Here is a 15,112-nt window from a genome sequence, read left to right on the forward strand (position 1 = left end):
GAGATTGCAAAAGTGTTGTAAATCATAACTGATGCCTGTGATTACAACTCAGGATATTCACCCCAATCACTTCATAGTGATGCACTTCTGACTATTCTGCTGCGATATCATTAAATATGCATATTATTTGATGTATGGGTTGTAATGACTTCAGTATTGTAAGGTAGGCCATATGGTGCTGCAGGGTCGCATAAAGACAGCGTTATACAATGTGGGTGTGTCATATGATCACCTATAATACCAAATACCTAGTCTCTAACATTTTAATCAATCCCAGAGCGTAGAGATCAGATGCCCGTTAGGCGTTCTGCCATCGGATCTGATTTGATTATTCTGCCCTTGGAAAACGGAGAATACTTTTTCTCGCTGTTTCTCACTGTATTGGGCTGTCACTGGGATTCACATTTAGCGCTCATCATCACGTATGTAGGCAGCTATACTATACGCAGATTGATTGTGGGAAATCCAGGATTAGTTACAGTGTGCATCAGCGGCAGCATCAAACACACCCGATGTGGATGAAATGAACCGTCAATACGGTAAGATTGATATCGCCTATGATATTAGCCTATATTCTAATATGCCTTTGCTTTCTCTTTCGGAGAGCATTTTTTTTTGTCAATGGCTGTATCCTCCAGTCCATTTAGCTGGGTGGGTCTACTATATTCGACACGGAAGAGAGCAGAAGCCTTTTACAGATGTGGACAGACAAAGGCAAAGTAGCGATGTGACTCCGACCTGTTTATAATGTCCGCTACAGAGGTTAACCTACAATGTTACAATGTAACGGTGCTGATACATTAAAACCATCTGAAATGGGAGCGGTAGGATATTGTAGCCTAGGCTGTAACGTTGCACATACAGTAGCGTATAGCCTAGCCTGTGTATCTGCATGTCTTTGTTTATGCTACAGTGTTTATGTCATGGTTTCTTGTTATTAACAGACATATAATTTGCAGCATGCAGACCGCCTAGAGGTCGTTGTCTATAGGCTCTGAGCTGTGAAGCAGTGATCGCAGGTCTCCATTTAGTAATATTCTGAAGTATTATTGGCTAGGTATCACAGAGATAGATGGTGAATCAGCTAGGTATCACAGAGATAGATGGTGAATCAGCTAGGTATCACAGAGATAGATGGTGAATCAGCTAGGTATCACAGAGATAGATGGTAAATCAGCTAGGTATCACAGAGATAGATGGTGAATCAGCTAGGTATCACAGAGCTAGATGGTGAATCAGCTAGGTATCACAGAGCTAGATGGTGAATCAGCTAGGTATCACAGAGATAGATGGTGAATCAGCTAGGTATCACAGAGATAGATGATGAATCAGCTAGGTATCACAGAGATAGATGGTGAATCAGCTCGGTATCACAGAGATAGATGGTGAATCAGCTCGGTATCACAGAGATAGATGATGAATCAGCTAGGTATCACAGAGGTATCACAGTTTCAATAATGAATAGGGAATTGAGGGACAGTGTGGGCTCATGTCTGCTGTATCTCATTGACATCAATTGTGCTATAATCCTGTCATTACACATACATCTGTATATGTTTTTGTGGTAAAAGCATTGACATTGTAGCTACACTGGTAACTAGCTGAACACAGAGTTCAGTCACCATTCGATCTCTCCTTACCTGAACACCTCAGTCTCTGTTCTCTCTGCTCACACACGCTCTCTCTCTCTGGTGAACGGGGTTACTGAGGTATCAGGGGGGTTTGTCATTCATCCATGCGTTTGTGTTGGAGACAAGTTCGGCACATTAATATCTTATGAGTCCCAGTTCATTCACAGAACTGCAGTCTGTCTGCTGATTGAGAGAGTGAAGTGGCATTCAGGGTTTATCTGCTAATCAGAGTGCTACCGCTGTGCTGTGCTGTGCTGTGCTGTGCTGTGCTGTGCTGTGTGTGTGTGTGTGTGTGTGTGTGTGTGTGTGTGTGTGTGTGACAGTAAAATAATGATATACCTTCTAGTGCTCCCCCTCACCACAACTGATGTCTCTCTCTCTCTCTCCCATGCAAACCTCTAAAGCAGCAGCATGATCCATGGCCTGGCTGTGTGTGTGACTGTCAGTGAGGACAGACAGTGTTGCAGCCCAGGCCAGAGGCAGCAGATTGAATGCCACTGAAGTCTCAAGGTAAGCCTGAATATGAGCTCCTATTGATCGGGACCCTGCATGGGGACTGTATGGCCTGACCTCACAGAGAGGGAGGAGGGAGGATTGATCCAGCCTTGAACAGCCTCTCTCTGTCTCTTTATTTATCTCTTGTTTCCTCTGTTTCTTTTCTCTCTCTATTTATCACTCTCTCTGTCTTTTTCTCTGTCCATCAGTCCAAACCCTTTAAACCACTGTGCCTTTTCCTGGCATACATTAACCATGCTAAGAGGTTTGCATTATCTCACCAAATTACATAGAGGACACACTATTATACTGTCACCTGGGAAGAGACATGGGTCTGTGTGTGTGTTCTGTGTGTGTGTGTGTTCTGTGTTCTGTGTGTGTGTTCTGTGTGTGTGTGTGTTCTGTGTGTGTGTTCTGCATGATCTGTGTTCTTTGTGTGTGTTCTGTGTTCTGTGTGTGCATGCGTGTGTGAGCCTGCCTTAGAGAGACTGAAGCAGTATACTTTATAAAGGGCAGCACAGCATCTTGAATTCGGCATTACCAAACTCAATAAGAGCAATAAAAACTGACGGTATAAATCTCGTCTGGCTTTTAGTGTTTTTGTCAAACACTGAAGAGGATCCATTACTGCTGTCACTAGACATTTTACTGTAACTACACTGGAGGTGTGTTGGTTAGCAGGTGTAGTTTGCTAATAGAAACACATATCAACTCTCTCTGAGTGGGAGAGATGGTGTGTGTGTGGGGGATAGGGGGTGATGGTGTGGGGGATAGGGGATGATGGTGTGTGTGTGGGTGATAGGGGGTGATGGTGTGGGGGATAGGGGGTGATGGTGTGTGTGTGGGTGATAGGGGGTGATGGTGTGGGGGATAGGGGGTGATGGTGTGTGTGGGGGGGGATAGGGGGTGATGGTGTGTGTGTGTGGGGATAGGGGGTGATGGTGTGTGTGTGGGGGATAGGGGGTGATGGTGTGTGTGGGGGGATAGGGGCTGATGGTGTGTGGGATAGCGGGTGATGGTGTGTGTGTTGGGGATAGGGGGTGATGGTGTGTGTGTGGGGGATAGGGGGTGATGGTGTGTGTGTGGGGGATAGGGGGTAATGGTGTGTAGGATAGCGGGTGATGGTGTGTGTGTGGGGGATAGGGGGTGATGGTGTGTGTGTGGGGGATAGGGGGTAATGGTGTGTGGGATAGCGGTTGATGGTGTGGGGGATAGGGGGTGATGGTGTGTGTGTGTGGGGGATAGGGGGTAATGGTGTGTGGGATAGAGGTTGATGGTGTGGGGGATAGCGGGTGATGGTGTGTGTGTGGGGATAGGGGGTGATGGTGTGTGTGTGGGGGATAGGGGGTGCTGGTGTGTGTGTGGGGGATAGGGGTGATGGTGTGTGGGATAGGGGGTGCTGGTGTGTGTGTGGGTGATACGGGGTGATAGTGTGTGGGATAGCGGGTGATGGTGTGTGGGTTAGGGGGTGCTGGTGTGTGTGGGGGGGATAGGGGTGATGGTGTGTGGGACAGGGGTTAATGGTGTGTGGGATAGGGGGTGATGGTGTGGGGGGATAGCGGGTGATGGTGTGTGTGTGGGGAATTGAGGATGAAGGTGTGGGGGATAGGGGGTGATGCTGTGTGGGATAGGGGGTGATGGTGTGTGGGATAGGGGGTGATGGTGTGAGGGATGGCGGGGGATGGTGTGTGTGTTTGGGGGATAGGGGGTGATGGCGTGTGGGATAGGGGTGATGGTGTGGGATAGGGGGATAGGGGGTGGTGGTGTGGGGGAGGGGGGTGATGGTGTGGGGGATAGGAGGTGATGGTGTGGGGGGATAGCAGGTGATGGTGTGTGTGGGGGATAGGGGTGATGGTGTGGGGGATAGGGGGTGATGGGGTTGGGTATAGGGGGTGATGGTGTGGGGGATAGGGGCTGATGGTGTGTGGGGGGATAGGTGGGGATGGTGTGTGGGGGGGATAGGTGGTGATGGTGTGTGTTGGTGGATAGGTGGTGATGGTGCGTGGGGGGGATAGGGGGTGATGGTGTGTGGGGGGATAGGGGGTGATGGTGTGTGTTGGTGGATAGGGGGTGATGGTGTGTGGGGGGATAGGGGGTGATGGTGTGTGTTGGTGGATAGGGGGTGATGGTGTGGGGATAGGGGGTGATGGTGTGGGGGATAGGGGGTGATGGTGTGTGGGGGGATAGGGGGTGATGGTGTGTGTTGGTGGATAGGGGGTGATGGTGTGGGGATAGGGGGTGATGGTGTGGGGGAAGGCGGTGATGGTGTGGGATATAGGGGGCGATGGTGTTGGGGATATCTTGTGATGGTGTGTGTGGGGGTGATGGTGTGGGTGATGGTGTGGGGGATAGCGGGTGATGGTGTGTGTGGGGGATAGGGGTTGATGGTGTGTGGGATAGGGGGTGATGGTGTGGGAGATATCTTGTGATGGTGTGGGGGGAGGTAGGGGGTGATGGTGTGGGCGATAGGGGGTGATGGTGTGTGGGGGGGATAGGGGGTGATGGTGTGTGTGTGGGGGGTATAGGGGGTGATGGTGTGTGTTGGGGGGGTATAGGGGGTGATGGTGTGTGTGTGGGGGGTATAGGGGGTGATGGTGTGTGTGGGCGGATAGGGGGTGATGGTGTGGGGGATAGGGGGTGATGGTGTTGGATAGGGGGTGATTGTGTGTGTGTGGGGATAGGGGGTGATGGTGTGGGGGATAGGGGGTGATGGTGTTGGATAGGGGGGGATGGTGTTGGATAGGGGGTGATGGTGTGGGGGATATCTTGTGATGGTGTGTGTGGGGGATAGGCGGTGATGGTGTGGGGGATAGGGGTGAGGGTGTGGGGATAGGGGTTGATGGTGTGTGTGGTGGGATAGGGGGTGATGGTGTGTGGGGGGGATAGGGGGTGATGGTGTGGGGGATATCTTGTGATGGTGTGTGGGGGGAGCATAGGGGTGATGGTCTATGGGATAGGGGGTGATGGTGTGGGGCATAGGGGGTGGGGGTGTGTGTGGGGGGGCATAGGGGGTGATGGTGTGTGTGGGGGGGATAGGGGGTGATGGTTTGTGGGGGGATAGGGGGTGATGGTGTGTGTGGGGGGGATAGGGGGTGATGGTGTGTGTGGGGGGGATGGGGGGTGATGGTCTGTGGGGGGGATAGGAGGTGATGGTGATGGTGTGGGGGATGAGCGTGTGTTTGTGTGTGTGTGGGGGGTGTCTCTGTGTGTCTGTGTGTTTGCATGTACCTATGTTAATGCCCAATGCCTGGGGATGAGGTTAGCATCATGGCTACTTCTATCAACTATGTGCATTGAGCTTTTCCACTTTTCAGGTTGAGCTTTAGGGCTGTAGGTTCTCTCCAAGTCTGAATACATTCAGCTTGAGGCTGTCTGGCCAGCCATGTCTGACTGACTGTCTCAGCATTCAGCCTTAAAGAAACAAGTCACAACTGCTTCTTTTAACAACCAGTGTGTAGGATGGTAAATGGGTTCAGTACGCACATGGAGTCCTCTCCTGTGTGATTGATTGTGTGTGTGTGTGTGTTTGCTTATCGACTGGTTCTGTTAGCCTTACTGTGAGGCAGACTAATTTCAGCTACTTTCAATCTACAGAGGCCAGTGTTTCAATAACTACAGAACATGATCCTGTCTTGTGTTGACTTCTGATTTGGTCCCTCATTGCTTTTGGAAGAATTGTTAAGTTAAATATTTAGTTACTTGTGTTTGACCAGGGTGGTACGTCCCTTTCTGTTGAGGCTCTCTCAGAGCAGGAAGTGTTCTCTTCCTGTTAGCAGATTCTGGAGATTCGCTCAAAACACATACGCATACGTACACAGACTAAGTGTGGATGGAGTCCTACTGACACACACACACACACACACACACACACACACACACACACACACACACACACACACACACACACACACACACACACACACACACACACACACACACACACACACACACACACACACACACACAGTAGAGATACATTCACTATACACACACTATAGCTGCTACTAGGCCAGATGGAATTCAGGTCAGTTAATTGCAAGGTGAATTTGCTAGTCAGATAAAGCCCTGTTCCCTGTAATGTTTATGTGAATGCATTATATGTGTGTATGTGTACGTATGTATTCACACTGGTCTATTTACCCTGTTCCCTGTACTGTTTATGTGAATGCATCATATGTGTGTATGTGTATGTATGTATTCACACTGGTCTTCACACAATGCAGTAGGTTAAATACATTTGAATTCAATCACGTTTTGACAGCAACACCTTTTGGTTTGAACAAAACCTTCCATACATGTTTCTTCATTGTAGAAGTGGTCAGAAAGTGACGTTTTGGACCTGAATGACAAAACATTCAAGAAATAAAAGTTGCTCAAAGTTGACCTATGTTGAACACCCCACCATACCATGACATGTCTTCATCACTGTAAAAGATTAACGGTTGAGATTCATATAATTTACAAGATTACAAACAGGGTTGTCAAACTTCTATAATTTCTAGATTAAAAATAAATACAAATGATGCAATTTTTTTACCCTTAAATGTCAATTATGTAAAAATGTGTAAAAATAATTGTGTGTGTGTGTGTGTGTGTGTGTGTGTGTGTGTGTGTGTGTGTGTGTGTGTGTGAGTGCCTACAGTATGTGTGCATAATGTCTGAGTCTGTCTGGGTGTGTGTGTGTGCATTTATGTATGTGTCCCTGTGTGTGCGCGTGTTTGCACGTGTGCATGCTTCTGAGTCATCAGAGCTATAGCAGTCTCCCATGCATCCTGGACAGAAGCAGAGCCATAGTGTCGTGTTAGCTGTGCAGTAGACCGTGAGGCCTGCTGATGCTGAGGTAGAGGGCTGTAGTCATGATGCTGAGGTAGTGGGTTGTGGTCCTGATGCTGAGGTAGAAAGAAGGCTGTGGTCCTGATGCTGAGGTAGAGGGCTGTAGTCCTGATGCTGAGGTAGAGGGCTGTGGTCCTGATGCTGAGGTAGAGGGCTGTGGTCCGGATGCTGAGGTAGAGGGGTGTGGTCCGGATGCTGAGGTAAAGGGCTGTGGTCCTGATGCTGAGGTAGAGGGCTGTAGTCCTGATGCTGAGGTAGAGGGCTGTGGTCCTGATGCTGAGGTAGAGGGCTGTGGTCCTGATGCTGAGGTAGAGGGCTGTAGTCCTGATGCTGAGGTAGAGGGCTGTGGTCCTGATGCTGAGGTAGAGGGCTGTGGTCCTGATGCTGAGGTAGAGGGGTGTGGTCCGGATGCTGAGGTAGAGGGTTGTGGTCCTGATGCTGAGGTAGAGGGCTGTGGTCCGGATGCTGAGGTAGAGGGGTGTGGTCCGGATGCTGAGGTAGAGGGCTGTGGTCCTGATGCTGAGGTAAAGGGCTGTGGTCCTGATGCTGAGGTAGAGGGGTGTGGTCCGGATGCTGAGGTAAAGGGCTGTGGTCCTGATGCTGAGGTAGAGGGGTGTGGTCCGGATGCTGAGGTAGAGGGCTGTGGTCCGGATGCTGAGGTAGAGGGCTGTGGTCCTGATGCTGAGGTAAAGGGCTGTGGTCCTGATGCTGAGGTAGAGGGGTGTGGTCCGGATGCTGAGGTAAAGGGCTGTGGTCCTGATGCTGAGGTAGAGGGGTGTGGTCCTGATGCTGAGGTAGAGGGCTGGGGTCCTGATACTGAGGTAAAGGGCTGTGGTCCTGATGCTGAGGTAAAGGGCTGTGGTCCTGATACTGAGGTAGAGGGGTGTGGTCCTGATGCTGAGGTAGAGGGCTGTGGTCCTGATGCTGAGGTAGAGGGCTGTGGTCCTGATGCTGAGGTAGAGGGCTGTGGTCCTGATGCTGAGGTAAAGGGCTGTGGTCCTGATGCTGGTGCATACTCTACCTGCGTGCACTGGACAGTCCATAATCCCCAACCATAACCCTGTGTGGGTTCTCTCATAGCTGGTTGTGTAATTTCCCCTCGCTCAGTCAGCTCACCTCAACCTGGGCAGATGGGGACTGGAGGCTAGAGGAGACAGACGTGGTTGGGGTCGACAGATGTGGGGGCGGTGACAGACTCAGGAGGCATAGGATGGACTTTTTTGATTTAATAGGACCCTCTGAGAGATCTATATCTATTTATCTCCCCATTTATACATCTCTCCCCCAATTTCTCACCCTCTCCATTTCCTGTATCCCTACTCCCTTGATATCCCTCTATCCATCCCTCTCTCTTGACATGCCTTCTTTCTAGGTGAAAGTATAAACTCTCGTCATTCAAATTTGAAGCAATATCCATTTGGTGAGATTACTTATTAAGAGTCTTCATTCTGTCTAGCTGATTGGTAGATATTATAATTTATATTTTCCTTATAAAGTGTGTCTGCAGTGGAGCGATTAAATTACTGAACAAAGGCTCAGTACTGGAGGAGCTGGCTGGGCTGGGGCTATCAGTACTGGAGGAGCTGACTGGACTGGGGCTATCAGTACTGGAGGAGCTGACTGGGTTGGGTCTATCAGTACTGGAGGAGCTGACTGGGCTGGGTCTATCAGTACTGGAGGAGCGGACTGGGCTGGGGCTATCAGTACTGGAGGAGCTGACTGGGCTGGGGCTATCAGTACTGGAGGAGCTGGCTGGGCTGGGTCTATCAGTACTGAAGGAGCTGGCTGGGCTGGGGCTATCAATACTAGAGGAGCTGACTGGGCTGGGGCTATCAGTACTGGAGGAGCTGGCTGGGCTGGGTCTATCAGTACTGGAGGAGCTGACTGGGCAGGGGCTATCAGTACTGGAGGAGCTGACTGGGCTGGGTCTAACAGTACTGGAGGAGATGACTGGGCTGGGGCTATCAGTACTGAAGGAGCTGGCTGGGCTGGGGCTATCAATACTGGAGGAGCTGACTGGGCTGGGTCTATCAGTACTGGAGGAGCTGGCTGGGCTGGGGCTATCAGTACTGGAGGAGCTGGCTGGGCTGGGGCTATCAATACTGGAGGAGCTGACTGGGCTGGGTCTATCAGTACTGGAGGAGCTGACTGGGCAGGGGCTATCAGTACTGGATGAGCTGACTGGGCTGGGTCTATCAGTACTGGAGGAGCTGACTGGGCTGGGGCTATCAGTACTGGAGGAGCTGGATGGGCTGGGGCTATCAGTACTGGAGGAGCTGGCTGGGCTGGGGCTATCAGTACTGGAGGAGCTGACTGGGCTGGGGCTATCAGTACTGGATGAGCTGGCTGGGCTGGGGCTATCAGTACTGGAGGAGCTGGCTGGGCTGGGGCTATCAGTACTGGAGGAGCTGGCTGGGCTGGGGCTATCAGTACTGGAGGAGCTGGCTGGGCTGGGGTTATCAGTACTGGAGGAGCTGACTGGGCTGGGGCTATCCGTACTGGAGGAGCTGACTGGGCTGGGGCTATCAGTACTGGAGGAGCTGACTGGGCTGGGGCTATCCGTACTGGAGGAGCTGACTGGGCTGGGTCTATCAGTACTGGAGGAGCTGACTGGGCTGGGGCTATCAGTACTGGAGGAGCTGGCTGGGCTGGGGCTATCAGTACTGGAGGAGCTGACTGGGTTGGGTCTATCAGTACTGGAGGAGCTGACTGGGCTGGGTCTATCAGTACTGGAGGAGCTGACTGGGCTTGGTCTATCAGTACTGGAGGAGCTGACTGGGCTGGGTCTATCAGTACTGGAGGAGCTGACTGGGCTGGGGCTATCAGTACTACTGCTTTTGTTTGAGAAAGAGGGAGGGATGCAGTCTGTGTGGTGTCTAATGCACCAGAGCTGAGGAAAGGGGAAGGGAAATACTTTAACATCCACTGAGTAGAATTGAATCTCAACAGTCTTTGTTTGACCCTAGATTTCAGTTAGGTTTTAGCATGGCTAAACAAATTCTTGCTTGTCGTAAATGTAGATATATATTCATATTTAGTGACAGTTATAGAAGAACGATGCCCTCATTCCAGATGTTGTATTTTACCTTCTCATCCGTCTCTCTGCCTTTCAATCTCTCTCTTTCTCTCGCCGTCACCTTCTCCCTCCATCAGCCACAGAGCATCTCTTCCATCTTCTGTTTTCTTCCCTCCCCCTCTCTCTCAGACCTATGGATTGTGTATATGTAAGGCTTACACACAGTGACTGCTGAAACTCCACAGGCAGCCCTCCTAGTATTCCTCAACACACTAATCCTCCAGTACATTCTATACTCCCTGAGGTGTATCTGTCAATGACATTACCACTTTCATATTTCTATACATGCTGAAAGGCAAAGATGAAAACCAGTTGATCCTAGGTTGATACCGCTCAGCCATACACACCAAATCCACTATATCCCCAGCTTAGTCTAATGTCATCACATATGACTAAACAGCCATTCCACAACATTAGTATTACTTAAGTGAGGTTATGTGTGGATTTCTTCAGCTCCCTCTCAGAGACTGTCACAGGACTCTCCTCTCCTCTCCTCTCCTCTCCTCTCCTCTCCTCTCCTCTCCTCTCCTCTCCTCTCCTCTCCTCTCCTCTCCTCATTACCACTCCGTAAGGAACTTGAAAATACTCCCCACAGAACTGTCTGTTTCTAACCAACAGTTGTTGCTAACAAACACTTGTTGAAGGTCAGATTCTGAGGAGGAGGAACCTGAGGATAATAGTAGAGATATAGATGGTAGAGTGGAGCTCTCTCACAGTTGACATGGCAACAGCTTGTCTTGATCCTGGAGAGGCTGGAGACGTTGACAGTAAGTTCTGCCTGTGAGATGGCAATGATGATGAATGGGAGACAGAACCGGTTTGATCCGGCATGGCTGAGTGCTCTGTTCTGAGCAAGAGAGAGAGAGAGGGAGAGAGGTGGGGCAAGGGAGAGAAATATATATAGACAGAGAGTGGGGATGCAGTGAAATACACACCACTGACTCTCTAATTAGAGAAATAGAGGTTTTCTGGTGATTCATTTCACTTAGCAGGTGGCAGCAGAATCCACACTGTCTGTAGGCTGTTATGGGTTTTGAGTTGTTCCACAGAGACTTACAGTAGTGAATGCATACATTTTCATTCACACACACACACACACACACACACACACACACACACACGTATGTATGTGCCCGCTTGGCTACATAAATGCATGTGTCACCTTTTTACCTAGCCCTGTCATGGTAATGTACACCAGCATATTGAGCTGTGTGTTTATGGATGATGTGTAACTCTGTGTCTTTGTGACAGAACAGACAGGCTCACTGGTGTGGAGCTCAATGCTAAGTAGTAATGGGTGGACTCAGAAAACTCTCTCTCTCTCTTTATCTACCTCTCACTCTCTCTTAGTTTAATCTAGACTTCTTTACCTCAGACTAACTATACATACTGAATCTGTCTCTCTCTCTCCCTCTCTCTCTCTCCCTCTCATTATCTCACTCTCTCCTAGTTTAATCTAGACTTCTTTACCTCAGACTAACTATACATACTGAATCTGTCTCTCTCTCTCCCTATCTCTCTCTCCCTCTCATTATCTCACTCTCTCCTAGTTTAATCTAGCCTTCTTTACCTCAGACTAACTATACATACTGAATCTGCCTCTCTCTCTCCCTCTCTCTCTCTCCCTCTCATTATCTCACTCTCTCCTAGTTTAATCTAGCCTTCTTTACCTCAGACTAACTATACATACTGAATCTGTCTCTCTCTCTTAGTCTTAAGCTAGCTTCCTCAATGTCTCAGACCAACCAGATTTCTCTCCTGTTTCCTCACTCTCTCGTCTGATCGTTTATTGGTTAAGAACGTTGGGCCATTAACCGAAAGGTTGCTGGTTTGAAACTCAGAGCCGACCACCCGCACCTTTCTGAGGGTTAAATATGGAAGACACATTTTGGTTGAATGCATCAATTGAATAGGTATCCCCTTTCCCCTAATCTAGTGGAGTCTACCCTTCACACTGTCTCAGAACAATCTAACATGTTGCTCACTAGAAAACACGACGTAAACTATTTTCAGTAGCATGGTAACTTTTCTTTGGCAATGTATGTAAGTAGGCAATTATTTAACTGCCCCATCTCACCCCTGTTTCTCCTTCCATCTCTCTCCCCCATCTCTGTTCCCTCTCACTACCCTCTGTCTGTCTGTCTGTCTGTCTGTCTGTCTGTCTGTCTGTCTGTCTGTCTGTCTGTCTGTCTGTCTGTCTGTCTGTCTGTCTGTCTGTGGGTGAGATGCAGAGGGCAAATCAGGTTTTAGCTCATTAAAGGGGCCTTGCTTTGATTAATTGGATGAGTGTGTTGTCTCCACCAGGTTTTATTGCTCCTATTCCATTGCATTATAGCTGCTAAAGATCCCTGTAACCTGCATGGAACTTCCTCTGTTTTAGGATGTTTTCAATGTTGTCAATCGTTTTCCACAATGCCACTGTAGTGATAATAAGCAACAGTAGACCTGTGTGTTGTCAGATGCTCAGCACTAAGGCTCTGTATGGATCCTCTTCCTCTCCTGGTTGAGTTTCTGGCTGTCTTCCTACAGCTGTTGAATCCAGAAATCCAGATCTTTCTGTATCCTGACGACTCACACTGAAGTGTTCTGTTGCTCTGTCGTTCGCTACATACTTTAGTCTGAGACTGCCGTCATTGAAGTTGTTTGTGGTGACCAGGGGCACGAGGGGCGTTGTACAAAACAAAGTCATCAGCGACTGGATCGTCTCTAACCAATCAGAGTATCAAAAACAATGACGAATTTTCACCTCGCCACTTTACCCCTCGTGTGTTCTGGCCCAACCCATCGGCTTCTGGACCAATCATCAGACGGCCCCGAATGTGTTTACATTCGGTGAAGGGTCAGGGAGGTACTCAGATCCAGACTCATTGCGGAGAAGAAACTAACATCCGTGGGTGTGGCGTAGCGTTTGGTCGGAACAAGGAGTCTGGGTAGCCAGGCAAATCGTTCTGCCCTTTTACCTCTCATCTTTTAGTCTGTCGTTTAACCTTTGATCACCAGGATGTCATCCTCACCCTCCCTCTCAGCCCTGATCTGTGGCCTGTACTCTCACTTCAAAAGCATTTGAATTCCTCTTCAAAGACTAGTCTCTGAAGGTCCTCTGTTTCCACTACAGGCCCCTGTGGCTCTCTATTTCCTTATTTTTGATCCAACGTTTTATCGCCCTCTCGCTCCCTCCATCTCTTGTGCCTGCATTGCCATGACTTAAATATCACACACACACACACACACACACACACACACACACACACACACACACACACACACACACACACACACACACACACACACACACACTCCCTCGCTTAGACACTTTAGAGAAAACATATTTCAGCCCAGCAAAAAAAAGGGGCATGCAGGAGGGTCAAACACTGTGTCATTCTGTCCAGCAAATGACTATGAACGAGAACCAATTCAGGCTGAGCCTCTGGTGGGAAGAAAGGCTTTCTGGGATATAAAGAAACAATCACAGCCTACCAGTTTCGTTGTTTCTATCTCTCCATCTTCCATTAGGCTTTTATCAACCACTTGCAGGCTTGAGAGATGTGTGTGTTTGTATATTTGGGGTGGAGGGGGAGTGTGTATATGTGTGTGTGTGTCACAGGTAGCTGGTGACACCTTATTTGGGGAGGACGGGCTCATAGTAATGGCTGGAAGGGAATCAATGGAATGGTATCAACCACATCACACATGGTTTCCATGTGTTTGATACCATTCCCTTCCAGCCATTATTATGAGCCGTCAACCCCTTACCAGCCTTGTGTGTGTGTGTGTGTGTGTGTGTGTGTGTGTGTGTGTGTGTGTGTGTGTGTGTGTGTGTGTAATATGGCTACCCAGATAATTATCCAATGGGCAAGAATAAAAAGCTAGAATAACTCAATAACAACGCCACGCCTAAGTCAGGAAATCACTCACTGATTATTGTCTGTAGTTCAGCCGTGTTGGGAAAAACAATGACTGGCTTGTTACTGTATGATCTACCAGCCGGGGCTCACAGCACGACCCATTTTGCATTAATTACAGTGTGTTTGTGTGCAGTGTTGTTTGTTTTCTCTAATATCCATTCTGAATTCCTTTTTTGTTGAGGGATTTATTTATGTATTTATTTGCACCAAAGAAAACAAGTGATAGACAACAACAACAACAACAACAATACAGATGAAAAACAGTGTGCAGATGTGCTTGAATGAAAACCACACCACAAAATAACTATATTCAATGCATAAGTACAAAAATAAAATTAGTTTGTTACAACAGAACCTAGTAAACCTACTAATTATACATGTATAAATGAATTGATCAGTAATGTCAAAAAACAAAAGCAACTGTTTTGTTTAAATGTGTGTGTGCATGTGAATGTGTGAGAGTTAGGCTTTATGGAGGAGATTACTGAGTAGTTTGGTTCATCAGGCTGACCCCCAGTCTTTGAGGGATGGTGATATTTTGGCAATGTGAAGATGAGTGTGGTACCTCTGTATCTGATAGAGAATTGACTATGTGAGGTGTGGCAGTGGAGGAGGGTGAAGGTTATCACAGTGTCTTGTGTTGTATAGATGGATGTCAGAATGAACCTGGAAGAATCCATTGAAAGGTAAACTGTCTGGGAGGTATGAGTATTTCTAGATGAAAGTGCATAATTGCTGTACATTAATGTTGTAAATAGACAAGATAGAGTTTCTTAAACAAAGGTGCAGATGGAGCCGGGGAATTAGAGGAGGTGGCTAGTCTTGCAAATGTATTTTGTATAATGAGTAATTTGTCTAGTTAGGAGGCATATGTACTGGCCCAGACAATATTACAGTAAATGAGATATGGGTCATTTAAGCTATAGAGTTAGGAAGCAAGCCTGATGAACCAAACCACTAGTCTTTCTGATGAAAGCAGATTTCACTTCGCTACGGACATTTTGAATATGATCTTTACAGGACAACTTTTCATCAACTAGAACTCAGAGGAATCTAGTGGATGTAACTTGATCCATTTAATTCCCACCATTTGAGTTTCTGGCTTCTTTTTTATTTTATTTTGTATTTCTTTTACAATATTTGTTATTCTTACTAGTGAACATAATAAAGTT

General features: G+C 48.2%; 1 protein-coding gene across 2 annotated transcripts in view; it reads left to right on the plus strand.

Annotated features, from left to right (window-relative positions):
- Positions 1 to 260: 260 nt before the first annotated feature.
- Positions 261 to 15,112, plus strand: part of LOC110539037 (testis-expressed protein 2) — a 38,166-nt gene continuing 23,314 nt past the window's right edge. The window contains exons 1-2 of one of the 2 annotated variants that reach the window (XM_090197099.1): positions 261 to 539; positions 2,039 to 2,141. The gene's annotated coding sequence lies outside the window, so the exon portion shown is untranslated. Of the gene's footprint in view, positions 540 to 2,035; positions 2,142 to 15,112 lie in introns of both variants that reach the window. The other variant, XM_090197100.1, reaches the window with a different exon arrangement.

The sequence above is a fragment of the Oncorhynchus mykiss genome, chromosome 13, assembly GCF_057628025.1.
Source record: "Oncorhynchus mykiss isolate SJ-2025 chromosome 13, ASM5762802v1, whole genome shotgun sequence".
In the NCBI taxonomy this organism is placed as follows: domain Eukaryota; kingdom Metazoa; phylum Chordata; class Actinopteri; order Salmoniformes; family Salmonidae; genus Oncorhynchus; species Oncorhynchus mykiss.